Genomic DNA, 17,986 nt, shown 5'->3' on the forward strand with positions numbered 1-17,986 from the left:
ATATAACCACAAGATAATGGGTTTTTAGTGTTAGACACAAAGTGCCTCAGGATTTCTTTGTTATCCTGTCTGGCTGCCATCTGTGTCTGTCCATCAGTTTTCTATCTGCCGTCTCCATTAAGTACTTGGTTCAGTGTTGGTTCTGTTCAAGAATATCTGTGATAATAACCTTGTAATAAATGGTAATAAACACCCAAATCCCACAGACCCACACACTCACTTTGTGTGTCAGTTTCTGTGGGATGAAGCTGACTTTTACTTTTACCTCCTAAGTTTGGTGCTCATGGTTCATTGTTCCAAAACCAACACCTTCCCCCTCCTCTAGTCTCCAATATGGCCCCCTGCCCCCTTCATTCCCTCCTTCCCCCCTCTCTTTCACGCGGTGCTCCCCAACCTCTGAGGCCAGGCATGAGGACAGATCCTGTCCTACCCAACCCCCCACCTTTCTCTCTTTCCCTCACTCTCCCTTGCCCTCTTTCTAAGTATGTCCCTCTCCTATTCCCCCTCAGTCTGAATCGACAGTGTTTTATCCTACCCTCCCCTCTCAATGTGATTTTTCACCTGTGAAAGCGGGAGCAGTATGGTGCCTGTGCAATCCTCTGCTGTGTGTGTGTGTGAGCAGGTCAGATACTGGGAGGCTTACACACCGAACGAGAGAGAGGGAGAGGAGGGGCGACCTGAAAAGGGGGGGGATAAAGAGCGAGTGGCAGAGAGGACTGAGACGGAGGGAGAAAGGGGTGTTTGTAAGGGTAGATGTCTGTGAGTGTGTGGGGGCTGTCTTGTTTGCAGCTTGTCAGCAATTGCTTGAGACAAGCTTCCCCTCCACCATGTGTGAAAGCGACTTGGCGTGAATGCCCGGACTGTACCAAGTGGCGGCGAGTCATGAGGGGGGAGCTGCAAGAAAAACAGATCCACGCAGAGACAATGGGCCCCTGAAGTGTTCCCCCCAAGTTGCTTTGATGTTGTCCTAGTGCTAGATGCTAGAGGGGACCAGGGCTTGCAAGGAAGAAGAGGTCTTTGTGTGGATGTGTGCACTTTTTTCACCGGCCAGGACAAAAGAGAGGGGACTAAGAAGCCCAAAGAGAAGAAAAACCCAAAACAAATGAAAACCAAAGCGCTCCTCTTAGATGTTTTGTGTCCGCGCTAGTGGGGAAGCGAGTGAATGAGAGAGCAAGTGAGGAGGAGAAGAGAGCTGCCGTAGCACAGGTTGATTGGGTGAGTAGTCTCTGTGTGTGTTTCTTCAGCTTTGGTTGTTTTTTATTTCCAGGGGTTAGTTGTATTTAGGGGTTAGTGGGGGTTAGTGGGGGTTAGTGGGGGTGGAGGCTGGAGTTGGGAAGCCACTGGGTGAATTGCATGGTGTTGTTTTTTTTAACACCAGTGTTAACGCAGAGATTGTTATATGAGGATAAATGCAATGCATTGAGCTGTGTGGTAAAGCGTGCTTAAACAGCAGTGTGTGTGTGAGATTGTCAGTGTGGTTTGGAATGTGTCATTGATTAGTCTGTAAATGGGATAACCCCCCTATGATAGTCTGACCCTCTGTGTGTGAGACAGAAAGAGTAACGGCGGTGAGTGAGGGTGTTAGGTGGGAGGGGGAACCGTCTGAGATCTCCCCAGTCCCATGTGTGAGACAGAGGTGAGACAATGAGACCGCCCTCTCCGTGTCAGCTTTGTCACTTGTGGTTGTGGCTGAACATGATGTTGGGGGAGTGTGTGGGGGGCAGGATGGACCTATCTGCCCCTAAGGGGTTTTGGGGGTGGGGGGCTATGTCTGTCGAACCAAGTGAGCATGTGGGTAGCGGGCAGATTTTACACAACCAGCGGTTAGAGAAGAAAAAAAGCCTGCTGTGATTTTTGGTTCTCCATTCCCTCCTTTCTCTCTCTCTTCCCTTTCCATGTTATGATGCTTGTCCACAGCTGCATTGTATCTTGAGAATTAGAACTCTCCATCTTTTATACAGAGTCTTTGTTAGGCACTGGCAGTGAATGGCAGTTTGGGGAGTTAATCATTCTGAGATTGTCTGTCATATTCACTTGGTTAACACTCAACACACGATGCAATGAGTGAACTGTGCACCATGCTTGGGATTCAGCTGGTATTAAAATGTATACAAAAGCATTAGAATTTTTTAATAAAAAATGAACAATTTATACACAATTTCTTTGTGGAGAAAATATTGTTTGTTGCTAGATTCCTTGACATTTGTTTGTGTATTATTTGATAATTTCCATGCTCTCCCAATTCAGCAGTATATTTAATCTGAGAGATATTGCTGTCAGTCTTTGATATTATCGTTTTTCTTCACTTTGGTCCAGAGTTAAAGGAAGTCCTCTCTGTCAAGTGGACATGATAGATTAAAGTTAGTTTGTTTCTTTATTTGGATCCCCAGTAGCTTTTGCAGAAGCAGCAACTACTCTTCCTGGGGTCCACAAAAAACACAAAACTGTCACGGACAGAAGAGGACCCAAGAGCGCAAGTTCAAATTCAGAGTTCTTTATTCAAGGTTACAGGCGGGAAGAGGAGTCCCAGGGGTGTCAGGGGTCTTTCAGGGTCCTCCTGTGGGTACCTGTGCTCCGGGGGTCACCAAATGTCCGGGGGTGTCCAGTCCAAGTGCTTAGTGTGTGTGTTCCCCAGTGATGGAGCGGCGTATCGGGCTGAGGGTGGTGAAACGTCTGGGCACGCTCATCTGGTGGTCGGAGACCTGGGGGAAACACACACACAACAGCAATATGAATGGCAGGCAGAAGTACAGATCAGGGCTGGGCAAATATCGTGGTGAGAGACAGAAGGCAGAAACGAGTTACCGGAGGGGCTGAAGATCGGAGAGTAGTCGAGGTCCAGAAGGCAGGTTGGGATAGACGGGGCAGTAGAACAAGGAGGCAGTCAAGAAAGGATCGGTATCACAAACAGGAGTCAGAGCGCAGACAGGCAGGTTACTGGTCCGGGTTTGAAGACGATCTGACAGGGCTTGGCTGAAAACCAGGGCTTGATATACTGGGAGAGGTAGTGGGGAAATGCAGTTCAGCTGGCAGAGTAATTAGAACAGAGTGAGGCAAGGTGAGGATGGTGAGTGGGAAATGCAGTGCAGCTGGCCAGGTAACAAGAGCAGAGCAGGGCAGGTGGAGCTAGTTAGGCTGAGTAGAGAGAGGGAGGTGAGCAGAGTGGAAGATAATTGAATGCAATTAATGTTGCTACCAGGGAGAGAGAGTGCTCATGACAGGACCCCCCTCCAAGGGACGGCCCCAGAAGTCCCAAGAACAACATCATGCCGGGAGGGTGGAGGGGAGCAGGCGGCGGGTCAGAACTCCTCCGAGCGGTCCGAGTGAATCTCCTCATCCTCAGAAGGAGCTGGAGGGTCACGGTCGGGAGACAGGACAGGCACTGAGACAGGAGCAGGGCGGGCCGGACGGCTAGGAACCCCTCTTGGGACGGCCCCTACGGATTGCAGGCTGATCAGGATGTAGTCGGTGGAAGTCAGTGATAAGGGTCCGGTCCACTATCCTCCTGGCCGGGATCCAGGTCCTCTCCTCTGGACCATATCCCTCCCAATCAACGAGGTACTGGAGACCCCTACCCCTTCGCCTAGAGCGGAGCAGCCGCCGGACGGTGAAGACAGGACCGCCATCTACGAGGCGCGGAGGAGGTGGCGCCGGAGCTGCAGGGACCAGGGGACTTTCATGGACCGGCTTGACCTTGGAGACGTGGAAGGTGGGGTGGACCCGCATGGAAGCGGGCAACTGAAGTCGGACCGCCGTTGGACTGATGACTTTCTGCACAGGAAAAGGACCAATGAAGCGAGGGGCCAGCTTTCGTGATACAACCCGCAGCGGCAGATCCCGGGCAGACAGCCAGACCTTCTGACCAACCCGGTAAGTAGGTGCTGGGGTCCTCCGTCGGTTGGCACCGACGGCGTAGCTGGTTCCAGACTTCAGGAGCACAGTGCGAGCCTGGGCCCAAGTGCGGCGGCAGCGGCGGGCATACGCAAGAGCAGACGGACAGGTGGCATCCGCCTCCTGGCTGGCAAACAGTGGAGGTTGATACCCGTAGACACACTGAAAGGGGGAGAGCCCGGTGGAGGAACTGGTGAGTGAATTATGGGCATATTCCACCCAGAGCAGGTGTTGAGCCCAGGCCCGGGGATTTTGGGAAGCCACACACCTCAGTGCCTTCTCCAGCTCCTGGTTCATGCGTTCAGTCTGGCCGTTTGACTGCGGGTGGAATCCAGACGATAGGCTGGCGGTGGCCCCAAGGAGATGACAGAACTCCTTCCAAAAGGTTGCTGAGAATTGCGGGCCCCGGTCTGACACTATATCCTGGGGTAGGCCATGGATACGAAACACATGTTCCAGGACCACCTGGGAGGTCTCTTTAGCAGAGGGTAGTTTGGGAAGGGGCACGAAGTGGGTCATCTTACTAAAGCGGTCAACAATGGTAAGGATGACTGTGTGTCCGTCAGAGGGCGGAAGGCCCGTAACAAAGTCCAGTGAAACGTGGGACCAGGGCCTCTTGGGTATGAGTAGGGGTTGCAGCAACCCAGCAGGAGGCTGGTTGGGAGTCTTGTTTCGGTTACAAGTGGGACAAGCTCGGATGAATTCTCGGACATCCCGTCTCATCCCCCGCCACCAGAACCGCTGGCGGACCAGATGAAGGGTGCGAGTGATGCCGGGATGACAGGCCAGACGGGATTCGTGCCCCCACTGAATCACAGGTGACCTGAGATTTGCTGGAACAAACAGACGGTTGGGGGCGCTGGTGCTTGGACCTGGCTGGTCCCGAAGAGCCTCCATGACCTGCTTCTCGATCTCCCAGGTGAGGGCCGCTACGACCAAGTGGCTGGGAAGAATGGGAGCTGTCATGGCGGTGGTCTCGTCCTTCTGAAACATCCGGGAAAGAGCATCAGGTTTGATGTTGCGAGATCCCGGGCGGTAGGAGAGCGTGAAATTGAAGCGCGTAAAGAACAGAGACCACCGCTGTTGACGGGAGTTCAGCCTCCTGGCTGTTTGGATATACTCCAGGTTCTTGTGGTCTGTCCACACTACGAATGGTTCCTTTGACCCCTCTAACCAGTGCCGCCATTCCTCAAGGGCGAGCTTGACAGCCAACAGCTCGCGGTTCCCAATGTCGTAGTTGCATTCGGCAGGGGTTAGCCGACGGGAGTAGAAGGCACAGGGGTGCATCTTGCCATCCTCAGCTGCTCTTTGAGAAAGCACTGCACCCACTCCCACGTCCGAAGCATCTACCTCCACCACAAACTGCCTTGCTGCATCTGGCATCTGGAGGATGGGAGCAGAAGTGAAACATGTCTTGAGGATATTGAAGGCCTTATCAGCAGCTGATGTCCATTGGTACGGTTGTTTAGTGCTGGTTAGCGCCGTGAGGGGTGCAGCCACTGTGCTATAGTTTCTGATGAATCTCCTATAAAAGTTGGCAAAGCCCAGGAACTGTTGCAACTTCTTCCGAGACTCAGGAACTGGCCAGGAAGTGACAGCCGACACCTTCGTGAGATCCATCTGAATGCTGCCCTCGGTCACCACATACCCCAGGAATGAAACGGTCTTGGCATGGAACTCGCACTTCTCTGCCTTCACGAAAAGAGAGTTCTCCAGCAGGCGGCGCAGGACCAACCGGACGTGGTGCGTGTGTTCTGACAGAGTCTTTGAGAATATTAAAATATCGTCAAGGTACACAAATACGAACGTATTTAGCATGTCCCTGAGGATATCATTCACTAGGGCTTGAAAAACTGCTGGGGCATTGGTGAGGCCGAAGGGCATGACGAGATATTCATAGTGGCCGGTTGGTGTGTTGAACGCTGTCTTCCATTCGTCTCCCTCCCTCATCCGCACCAGATGGTAGGCATTGCGAAGGTCCAGCTTAGTGAATACAGTGGCTCCCTGCAGCAGTTCGAAGGCAGACGAAAGTAAGGGCAGTGGGTAGCGATTCTTAACCGTGATGTCGTTCAGACCCCGGTAATCTATGCATGGACGAAGAGAACCGTCCTTCTTGCCGACAAAGAAGAATCCCGCTCCTGCGGGGGGAAGACGACGGTCTAATTATCCCGGAGGCAAGAGAGTCATTAATGTAGTCCTCCATGGCCTTTCTTTCCGGGGCTGACAGTGAATACAGACGACCCTTGGGAGGTGCTGTGCCAGGCAGGAGATCAATCGCGCAGTCATAGGGTCTGTGTGGGGGTAGAGATGTCGCCTTGGATTTGTTGAACACCTCTTTCAGGCTGTGGTAACAGGCCGGAACATTGGATATGTCGGAGGTAGCGCTAGATCCTTCCCGGTGAACGGGCAGGGTGGCCCCCCTTAAACAGGTCTGGTGACAACTCCTTCCCCACTCACGGACTGTTCCTGTCTCCCAGTCGATGTGGGGGGTTGTGCTGACGGAGCCACGGGTATCCAAGAATGAGTGGTTGGCCAGGTGAGTGTAGGAGGTGAAACTGGATGGACTCCTGGTGGTTTCCTGACAGCAGGATTGTCACAGGGGCGGAGATATGAGTGACAGTGCCAAGATGATGCCCATCCAGGGCTCGTGCAGGAATGGGTTGTGTCAGTTGATGATGGTTCACGCCCAGTTGCTGTGCAAGCTCAGGGTCCATGATGTTTGCTTCGGCTCCGGAATCCACAAGGGCGGCCAATGTATGAGTCTTGTCAGAAAGCTGAAGGCGGAGATGAAGCAGGGTCTTTCGGATGGAGGGAGACTGAAGGCTTGTTGAGCTCACCCGGATCTCCCCTACACCTGGTGAGCTGCGGCTTTTGCCGGACAAGTAGCGACACGGTGATTCTCGCCACCACAGTAGAGGCAAAGGTTGGAGCTTAGACGGCGCCGACGCTCCTCGGGAGTCAGAGAGGCACGGCCAATCTCCATGGGCTCAGGCTGATTGAGTTGGCTATGGGACTTGACAGGCAGGGGCTGGACAGAAGCGGTATCGACCCGAGTACGGATGGCAGGTTGACTGAGACGGCCCTTCTCCCTCCTCCGGGTCTGTATACGGCGGTCAATGCGAACGGCAAGGTCAATGGCGGCATCAAGCGTTGAGGGCGGGTCATGGGAAACAAGCTCGTCCTTGATATAGTCCGCCAGGCTATGGAGGAAGGCTTGCACCAGTGCCTCTGGGTTAAACGAGCTTTGACTGGCCAGGGTACGAAAGTCAATGGAGAAGTCTGCCACTGTCCGATTGCCCTGACGGATGGTGAGCAGAGCTTGTGACGCTTCGGCTGTTGGCGAGCCTAGGTCAAAGACCTTTAACATCTCCTCCTCAAAGGCACTGAAGGAGGCACAGGCTGGGGTTTGCCGGTCGAATTCCGCCGTTCCCCACAACCGAGCTCGACCGGTGAGATGTGTGATGACATACCCCACCTTGGCTCCCTCTGTTGAGAAAGTCCTGGGCTGTAGTGCAAACTGGATTCGGCAGCTGCTCAAGAATGGTCTTACTTGCTTCTGGTTGCCATCAAAAGCGTTCCGGGTTCCCAATCCTTGGTTCAGGAGCGTGGGGATCTGGTGGCAGCACTGCCGGGCCTGCAGCATTGGGACCTCCAGCGGAGGGATGAAGGAGAATCGGTGGTACAGGAACAAAAGGACCAGGGGGGGTGCAGGTGGAGTAGCCGGGCTTGAGAGTAGTTGCAGGGCTTGGGCTAGCTGTTGTTGCTGCAGTTGGAACTGTTGTTGCTGCTGGTTGAATAGCTGGAGAAGGGAAGCGATGTCGCCAGCCATCCGATTTATGTCTCCCTCAGAGCGTTCCAGTCGCTGTAGGGCAGTCCTCTCTGGCTCTTCCTCCATCGTGGTCAGGGAGTGCGCTGGGTCCATGATGGTCAGATCGTTCTGTCACGGACAGAAGAGGACCCAAGAGCGCAAGTTCAAATTCAGAGTTCTTTATTCAAGGTTACAGGCGGGAAGAGGAGTCCCAGGGGTGTCAGGGGTCTTTCAGGGTCCTCCTGTGGGTACCTGTGCTCCGGGGGTCACCAAATGTCCGGGGGTGTCCAGTCCAAGTGCTTAGTGTGTGTGTTCCCCAGTGATGGAGCGGCGTATCGGGCTGAGGGTGGTGAAACGTCTGGGCACGCTCATCTGGTGGTCGGAGACCTGGGGGAACACACACACACAACAGCAATATGAATGGCAGGCAGAAGTACAGATCAGGGCTGGGCAAATATCGTGGTGAGAGACAGAAGGCAGAAACGAGTTACCGGAGGGGCTGAAGATCGGAGAGTAGTCGAGGTCCAGAAGGCAGGTTGGGATAGACGGGGCAGTAGAACAAGGAGGCAGTCAAGAAAGGATCGGTATCACAAACAGGAGTCAGAGCGCAGACAGGCAGGTTACTGGTCCGGGTTTGAAGACGATCTGACAGGGCTTGGCTGAAAACCAGGGCTTGATATACTGGGAGAGGTAGTGGGGAAATGCAGTTCAGCTGGCAGAGTAATTAGAACAGAGTGAGGCAAGGTGAGGATGGTGAGTGGGAAATGCAGTGCAGCTGGCCAGGTAACAAGAGCAGAGCAGGGCAGGTGGAGCTAGTTAGGCTGAGTAGAGAGAGGGAGGTGAGCAGAGTGGAAGATAATTGAATGCAATTAATGTTGCTACCAGGGAGAGAGAGTGCTCATGACAAAAACATGACAAGTAACAAAACTGAAACACTGATAGATAAGGAAAGTCACACAAATTTAAAATACAACAATATACAAACAATACAACCAAAAAATAATACAAACAATACAACAACAACAACAAAAATTGTGTGTTAGAGTATGTCTGTATGTCTGTGTGTTTGTGTCCCCTCACAGTCCCTGCCATTCCATGAGTTGTTTTTAATCAGTTTTTTAAAGGTAATTTTGCTGTTTGCTTGAGTAATTGGAGATGGAAGGGAGTTCCATGCGATCATGACTCTGTATAAAACTGTGCGTTGTAGTGAATTTGTTTTGGACTTGTGGACTGTAAAGAGACCCCTGGGGGTATGTATGGATGTCTTAGCTGAATGTTATTTGATTATGCAGACAATCTGGAATTTTCGTCACAGTAATATTTCTCATAAAAACTAGGAGAAGCAGTTAATCTCTGGCCAACCCTCCACATAGACGGGGCTGCAGTGGAGTGGGTCGAGATCGTCAAGTTTCTCGGTGTCCATATCACTAAGGACTTAAAGTGGTCCACACACACGCGCACAGTCATGAAGAAGGCGCGACAGCACCTCTTTTCCGTCAGGAGGTTGAAAAGGTTTGGCATGGGCCTTCAAATCCTCAAAAAGCTGCACCATTGAGAGCATATTGACTGGCTGCATCACTGCTTGGTATGGCAACAGCACCGCCCTCGATCGCATGCCACTACAGAGGATGGTGCGAAAGGTAGGCCTGGAAAATCGTTAAAGACTCCAGCCACCCAAGCCATAGACTGTTCTCTCTGTTTCCGCACAGCAAGCGGTACCGGCGCAACAAGTCTGACACCAACAGGCACCTGAACAGCTTCTATCCCCAAGCTATAAGACTGCAAAATAGCTAACAAAATGGCTACACAGACTATCTGAGTTGACCCCTTTATTTTATTTTTTGTACTGTCTCTATGCACACTGACACTCCAACACACATACAGTACACACACACACACACACACACACACACACACACACACACACACACACACACACACACACACACACACACACACACACACACACACACACACACACACACACACACACACACACACACACACACACATGATTTGCTCACAGACACACACACACACTTGATTTGTTCACAGACACATAACATATTCTCTGCTGCTACTCTGTTTATCATATATCCTGATGCTTAGTCACCTTACCCCTATACATATCTACTTCTATCACTCCAGTATCCCTACACATTCTAAATATGGTATTGGAACTGACCCTGTATATAGTATGCTTACTTACTTCTCGTGTTCTTCTTATTTCTTATTTATATTTATCATGTGTATTTGTTCTAACTTATGTTATTTTTAGTACTACATTGATATTGATTACTACATTAGTAGGTTTAGACCTTGCAAGAAAGGCATTTCACTGCACGTGACATTAAAACATAAAACTTGAGAGGGGAGGAGAGGAGATATTCACTCTATTCTACACCAGCCCTGTCTGGGTCCTCAGACATCAGCTTCAAAGATGTAGTAGTTTAGGGATTTAAATTCACACTGTGGAGTCAGTGCTATAAGAGGCAGAGTTCACTTCCAGTTGATTCAAGCAAACCATTAAATTGATTTTAACTGCAGTTTATTCTGCATCTAACTCACCTAAATATAAGTAAATGAGCACTGAATGAATGAGCACGGGCAATCATGAATGTTTTATTTGTGTAAGCTTTACCTAATAATGCATCGAAGGGTACTTGGATTTGTTGATAGAGTATATTTGTACCGCTGTGACACAGACATATTTTGTGTGTTCAAAACCAGAGTGAATCACAAAAATACTTTTTTTCAGAGTAGGAAAGGCGAAAGGGTTGTGAGCATTTTTGTTATGCGAAAAAGGCAGACTTGGCAACTTAAGAATTTGCATATGTCCTCGAGAATGGAACTGAAGGTGCTACAGTCTGTTTCTCTATACAACAGGAAATAGCATTAAACATAATTATACTGCTGTAGAATCAGTAAAACATCATATTGAGTAATTAGGTAAAAGAAGAAAAGGCATGATGATTAAATGAGTTCTAGGGTTTAAAACGAGGAAATTCTATCATTGAAAGGGATAGTTCACTGGGGAGCGTGCAACAGAATAAATGGGTTTATTCTTCACAGTTGTCAAATATCTAATGCATAAATTATGCCTACATTACAGCAACAGTTAATAATCCACTGCAAACATAAAAAAGCATTTAGTTAGATGACAGTTTAGTTAATGCCAGGATGTGAGAATGAATGCTCGTAATAGTTCCATTATGTCCCGGGGTTCCGCAACACATTTTTGGTCAGCATAAATAACTTTAGAAAGAGAATGTGGACTGGGGACTTGATCGTGTGACATGGTGATGCTAGGAGGTTCATTTGGAGGTGTCCATCAGGCTGTGTAGGATTTGAAAATTCATCTGTATTCATATCGAGGCGGGGGAGGTGGTGCACTGCTCTGATACAAGCACTGTGGTGAAAACCTTCTGTATGTCTTCTGCATGTCTTTGCTTAGACAATACTTTAAAATAGTCTGCTTTGACGGCACTCCAAAGACAGTTGAATTTTTAAAGGGGTCTATGGCAAAGAGATGATTCCCATGGATCATGCAACTACTGAGATTGTCGCTTAAATCTGGAAACCAGAGTGAATCACATTACAGTTATAATTGAGCATACTACACACCCTCTTTGGCATAATCACCCCACATTTTTGTGTCCTGATTTGGGTTTAGGTATTAAGCTAGCGCTGGCTATTGGAGAAGAGCGTAGGAAGAAATAGTCTGTGTAAACCCTGCAGCACAGCCTGGCCTCAGGGACCCATCCCCCATCAACAGGCCCTGTAATCAACATGGATTTCTGCCCAAAGTGGTGACAAATTTACCGGTGCTATAGCTAAGCAATTTCAAAGAAAAACGAGCAGAGGATCCAATAATTGATAGAAGGATCAATGGCCGTGGTTCAGGAGAGAGAGAGAGAGAGGAGCTCTGCTGGCTGGGCAGACAGCAATCAGACATTTGGCCTCAGCTCCCTACTCTGTCAGAACCGGACTTGGAAAGAGAGAGAAAGAGAGAGCGAGAGAGAGAGAGAGAGACAGGTTGATGAACGCAGGGTTAGAAGTATAGGTGGTAGACGTGTGTCTGGATCATTTTGCTCAGTTCACTCCGGTGGTCAGTTTATTTCCTGGTCTCTCTCTGCTTGATGACTTTCCCATGTGTTCCAGCCAGTCAGTCTGAGACGGCTGCTGAACTCATTCAGCTGCATGGCTCCACAGAGTACCGAATACAGGGGCTGTCCAGACACTCCAAGTCCTCTCTACAAAGACCAGAAGCCCCTGAAATCTACCTAAGCCCCTGTCACGGTGGGAAGAACTTCCCTCAAGCACTGCCACTGAGAAATGTCTAAGGTGGCTTGAGTCACAATTCAACCAATTGTAAATGAAGGGAAAACCACACTGCGGGTTGACAGAGAACGTTTACGCTGTATTTTAAGGACAGGTGAGGTTTTGTGTCAATATCCAAAGGTGATATCCACAAAATAATCTGCTTGCGTGGTGTGTCATATGAAAACATTAAGCACCTCCGATACAGCGTAAACATTCGGAGTGAATCCCCAGTGCGTTTTTCATTGTACACTATCTAGGTCTGTGTTGAGAATTGTTGCTACTCTATAGAGTCACTACCTTCCTCAAGTGTCAAACCAACACTAAGTTGAGCTGCCCTATTTTCAGAGCTCTTCAGCGTGGTATCACCGATGCTAGCGAAACAATAGCACGCAACACTTGATTAAACTCCCCAGCTTCACTTCATCTCTCTCAAGTACGTTACAGCATACAAAGCATGTTCAAGAGGCCCCTCACACCTGGGTGGGCTCTACAGAAGTACTCGGAGCAGATGGGAGATAATGCAGAGGAACACACGTTTGCGATAGCATTAGCGCATAGCATTAGCGCATAGCATTAGCGCATAGCATTAGCGCATAGCATTAGCAGTGCTGCTGTCTCAGTTCTTGCTAGAGATGCATTGATCTTGTGTTGCATCTCCATGTAGCTTGTTTGTTATCGTCAATGGTCTCCCATGGTTCTGCCCAATGCCAAGATGCCAGCAGATGAGGGAAATCTAATTTGGGAGAGAGTTCTCTCCACGATGGAACACAGCTATAGAAAACCTTGCTGTAGTCTCCTGCTTCGTACACATCAGGGTCATGTTCATTAGGCACCAAACAGAAGAAAACAAACTAAAACAAAGAGGGACTACTTGGACTTGGTCCTATAAGAAACAATCATTTGCATTTTCTGTTATGTGCCCTAATGAACACAACCCAGATGAGCAATGATCAAGGAAAGAGACATTGACCACCTCTGTATGTACAGCACATTAGATCACAACTCTGGCTATGGATTGACCTTGGCTTTCCCATGTAGTACTATAATAGGATAGTATACTAGTTCTCTGCAGATAACTGCTAGAGCCGTAACAAGACAGGACAGTAAAGGCTTGTTTTCTCTTAGATACATTTGTGCACTTCTAGAAATAGTGCTGTTGATCAGTGGCTGGAATGTTTCATGACTTTTCCAAGGCTGTATTAATATAGCTGATGATGGTGCTTCTCTGGCGGTAGACCTGTAATGCTGATCTGTTTGCTTTTGCTGTTAGCGCTCCATGATATCAGCACAGACCTGCACTTTAGCTTCAATTAATGGACTCAGCATGGGTGAGGAATCAGCTTCCCCAGCATATTGGACAAAGGTGCGTGCACACACACACCACACACACACACACACACACACACACACATACAAACACACACACTCATGGGCGCACACACACACACACACACACACACACACACACACACACACACACACACACACACACACACACGCGCGCACACACACACACTAGAGGATACCTATACAAAGACTTCTACAGTAAAAGGTGGTGCTGTTTCTTCCATATCAGTGCCACTTCATTCCTAGAACCCCTCTGGTTCGTCACAGTCACATGGAAATAATACCTGCCCCTTTGCTTTGTGATCATTATTACGCTATTTTCATAATTTACTGTGTCTGCATGTTGGATCTGGTTCCCATTTCCCCAGGATTTTCTACTGCTCTATTACATTCCTCTCTCTTTAATGCACATGCACAGAGCCACAGGAGAATTTGATACGCTTCGGATTTGGGAAATCTGAGCCTTAGAGAGAGTGAGACAGAGAGAGAGAGAGAGAGAGAGAGATATTGAAAGAAAGAGGGGGGAGATAGGAAAAAGAGGGTCTGAAAAGAAAAATATGTCAAATAATGACAGAAAGGATCAAAATATTGAATTCCTGTGTGTAGGTCAGGTTCCTGGTTTTGTGTTTTTGTGGTACCCTAGCCTCCTGGTTGGGCAGAGGTAAAACCAGATCATTGGCTGCTGGTCTCTGGTCCATGGTGGTGGCAGTAGTGGCAGTGTGGGATAGCAGGCATCAGGGAGGACGGTGAGTCATCAGGGAGCCCAGCAATCACAATATACAAGCAGCAAAAAGGATTGGAGAAAAGGAGGGAGGGAAGGAGGGGGAGAGAAGGGAGGGGGCTGTGATGAATTCAAAGCAGTCTTGCTTGACTGGTGGTGTTTATTGGTCCATGGAAGCTTCTGGAAGTATGCTAATGACTCTTCTCCTGTGTGTGAGCGACAGGGGGACCAGAGAGAGAGAGCGAGAGTGAGAGTGAGAGAGAGATAGAGAGAGAGGGAGAAAGAAAGAAAGAGAGAGAGCAGAATGGCGATGAGCGACTTTCCCCAATATCTCTCACTGTCTGTCACACATGTACTCACACACACACACACACACACACACACACACACACACACACACACACACACACACACACACACACACACACACACACACACACACAGAGAGAGAGAGAGACACACAGAGGCACATGTGGAAAAGGGGCAGGAAGGTGCTCTGAATCTGGAAAAAACAACATACTTACCATGACATGTAGCGAGAGGGAGAGATGCAAGGAGAGGGGGAGTTTCCTGGACAGCATGTACTGCTGTAGGTGCAACGCAACCTCCAAAGCAAATGGAGACATTTGCCATAACTGGGTAAAAAGAGTATAGCATAGAGAGAGAGGATCAGGATAATCGAAGTGCTGTGATCCTTCCCAATCTGATATGACAACCAATGTTAGAGCCGAGTCAGATAGATTCAGCTGATTAATGGTCCTGTTCATGTCCAGAGTCCACTTCATTGATTATTTTGGCAAGTGTGACCGACTGGGTTCGAAACCCAGGTCTCCTACGTGCCTCAAAACTGTGAGCCTGCTGAGCTAAAAGCTATCAGAACCCTATAGCTGAACCCTTTAAAACCACTGAAAAACGTCCATCACTTCTCACAGATCTACTAGGACACAGCTTAGCCACGGATAGTAATGTAATAATCTTTAGATTCACTGAATTGCTACGCCTTCCTCAAGGACAAGGGCTTTTCATTCAGACATAGAGCAAGTTATGTACTCTCCCATACCACAGAACATCATCTCCCATGGCAACAGGTGCATTTCTCAGTGCCACAGGTAGTGTGTGTGTCATCATAGGTAGAGTTATTTTGTGCTGCTCAGGCACAGCGAAGGTCACCTCATAGTCTCTGTGAGGAGCCACTGGAGCCACACATTCTACCTGTTACTTTATACCTGCAGGAACAACAGTTAGCATCATTTTTTACACCTCTCTCACACATTGTAGCAATTTCACCCAGCTCTCAGCACTTATCTCAACCTCAACTACCAATACAATATAACCTTATACTGTACAGAGTGTACTACTATCATCTTTAAATGCCATACATACCAAGCAATTCATACCGATCTTGAATGCCCTGCCTTTTTTTCCACACAGCCATTTTTCTCTGCTGCTGTGAATGATAAGCACTGTGGTATGTTCCATCCTATTCCTATCTCAAGGCTCCTATACACTCATGCAAACCATACAGGCATACACAACTCTCTAATATGGATTTACTGTACAAGGGGGTGTATTGTGTGTTGTGACTATAGCTATGGATTTGCATGGAGCAGGTTGCCTAACCTTAAATTAAGACCAAAAAGCACATTTTTGTTGTCATGAATTTTTAAGATACAGCCAATTTTGACCTCGCAGCTGGCCTATCTAGCGGAAATCGCTCAGTTCTGCCTCCAGGGCAAGATTCATGACAATAAACATCAACCTGCTTGGATGGATGACAAGCTGATCTTGTGTCAGTGAGTGCCCCGTGTGCAGGAGCATCTCTTGTATTTGCAGTGGGAATGTGATGTTTTTGTGTGTGTATATTGTATGTATGTGCTGGGTGTCTGTCTGTTTGTGTATGCGTGCTGTGGTGCAGAGCAGTAATGCTTCTGCTCAGCGTAGCAGATCACACTAGCATCTGCGCAGCTGTGCTGGTGACGGCTCCTCAGAGAGCATGGGGAACGGGCGCAGCTGTGCATATCTCTCTCGTTCTCTCTCTGTCTGCTGTCTTTCTCTTTCTTACTCTCTCTTTCTCTTCCAATCTCTCTTTCTTTTTTTCTCTTCCTCTCTCTCTCTCCCTCTATCTCTCTGCTATCATCCTCCCTCCCTTGTTCTCTCCTGTCTTTCCTCGGTGCCTCTCTCCATCTTTCTCCGTCCCCTCTCTGACTCTCTCTCTGTCTGCTGTCTTTCTTCTGTGTCTCTCTCTCTCTTCCTCTGCCCCTCCTCCCCTCCTCCCCTCCTTCTCACCCTTCCTCCACCTCTCTTCTTTCTGGTGAATTCAGACGCCTGCCTGACTTTCTGTAACTCAATCGTGGCTCCACCAAGGGCTTGTTGGACTGTATCCCCATGGTAGCCCTCATCCAAAAGCAGAGAGTGATATGTCAGATGTTGACCCATCAAACCCACATACTACTGGTCTCATAGGTCAGCACAGGTCAGCTCTCACCACACCTCAGTGCAATGCATTGTGGGTGTGACTCCAAAGCCCAAGGGATTTCTGTTCTCGACTCAACTTCCTGTGCTTTACTTGGCTCATGGCTTCGTGGAACCCTGGCCTTTGGAGCTGCTCCTTAGTTAATATGTGAAAATAAACTTGAACTATTCACTCTTTGGATAAGCCCCGTATTCCAACACTTTGTTGTACTTTGAGGAGGAAGTGGACTATGAAATGAGAAAGTTCAGATTCAGAACAGCCACAGCAAATGGAGAATAACTATACTGATAATTCAATCTAGCCTAAAGAACAGGGCCAGTTTCCTGTACACAGATTATGTAAAACTAGTTCTCTATTTCAATGGAGATCCTCCATGGAACATACTTTTTAATCCAGGACTAGTCTTAATCTAGGTCCAGAGTTATTGGTCAGAAGGAGGCCATTTTACCTGATGTCTTTGCTCTATAAAAAGGTGATTGGACCAAAGAGAAGATTGCGTTGGTAGTTAAGACCCAGACCCTTCATAGTGGTGAGATGTGTGGGTGGCCTGCTCTTGTTTTCAGAGCTAGTAGCATAGCAGTGTATCACTTGAGGGTTTTTCAAAGGAAGGACAAGAGCTATTCTATTTTCAAAAGGATAGGGGCAGTTATGCTATGTTTATCAAGCTTTTAAGAGGTCATTTTAGGCATATACCCTAGTAGCTAGAACTTCTGTCTTTACAGTGAAACAGAATGCGGGCCAATGTGTGTTGAGAGTATTAGTAGTTCTGAGGATCAGTAATTTAGAGTTGTGTTTATGCTAAATAAGCTAAACCATATCTGAAATGTGTTTAAATTCTACTGAAACCTAAAGCTGGAAATTCTATATGATGTGACACATAACTGAAATCCCATTGAAAGAGAGAGCCCATTTCGCCAGAACCCAATATTGTGTTCAACCTGGTGTCATTACCCCTCCCAAAACCCTCCCTGTAGCCCTTGCCATTGTTAGCAACATTAGCATAATTTATATTGAGGTTTCATTCCTCTCCCAGTAGGACACATACACACAAACACACACACACACACACACACACACACACACACACACACGCCACAAGCTAGCTAGCTAAATAAAGGAAGACAAAACGTTTTTTGAAAGCTTTTCAGCACTGGATGGCAGTACGATCAATAGTGTTTCCACTGTAGGTAAACGATGCTCAGAGCTGCAGCAGTATTGGACTGTCAGCACAGGGCGTCACAGAGGGCTGCTGGGTATGTGCCTCTCCTTCCCTCTCTCCCTCTGTCTTCCCCTCTGCCTCCCCATCTCTGGCTCCCTCTGTCTCCCTCTGCCCCCCTCTCCTTCTCTCCCTCTGCCTCCCTACCCCCAGCTCTGTTGTGTTTTTTCTAGCTCAAACAATAAGCAGCCACATCAGCCAAGGTAA

General features: G+C 48.5%; 1 protein-coding gene across 4 annotated transcripts in view; it reads left to right on the forward strand.

Moving 5' to 3' along the window:
* The first annotated feature begins 729 nt into the window (after nucleotides 1-729).
* bcl9 (BCL9 transcription coactivator) overlaps nucleotides 730-17,986 on the forward strand; it is a 115,303-nt gene continuing 98,046 nt past the window's right edge. For all 4 annotated transcript variants that reach the window (XM_041868076.2, XM_041868080.2, XM_041868081.2 and 1 more), the window contains exon 1: nucleotides 730-1,215. The gene's annotated coding sequence lies outside the window, so the exon portion shown is untranslated. The remainder of the gene's footprint in view (nucleotides 1,216-17,986) is intronic.

Source organism: Coregonus clupeaformis, chromosome 22 (genome assembly GCF_020615455.1).
Source record: "Coregonus clupeaformis isolate EN_2021a chromosome 22, ASM2061545v1, whole genome shotgun sequence".
Classification (NCBI taxonomy): Eukaryota; Metazoa; Chordata; class Actinopteri; order Salmoniformes; family Salmonidae; genus Coregonus; species Coregonus clupeaformis.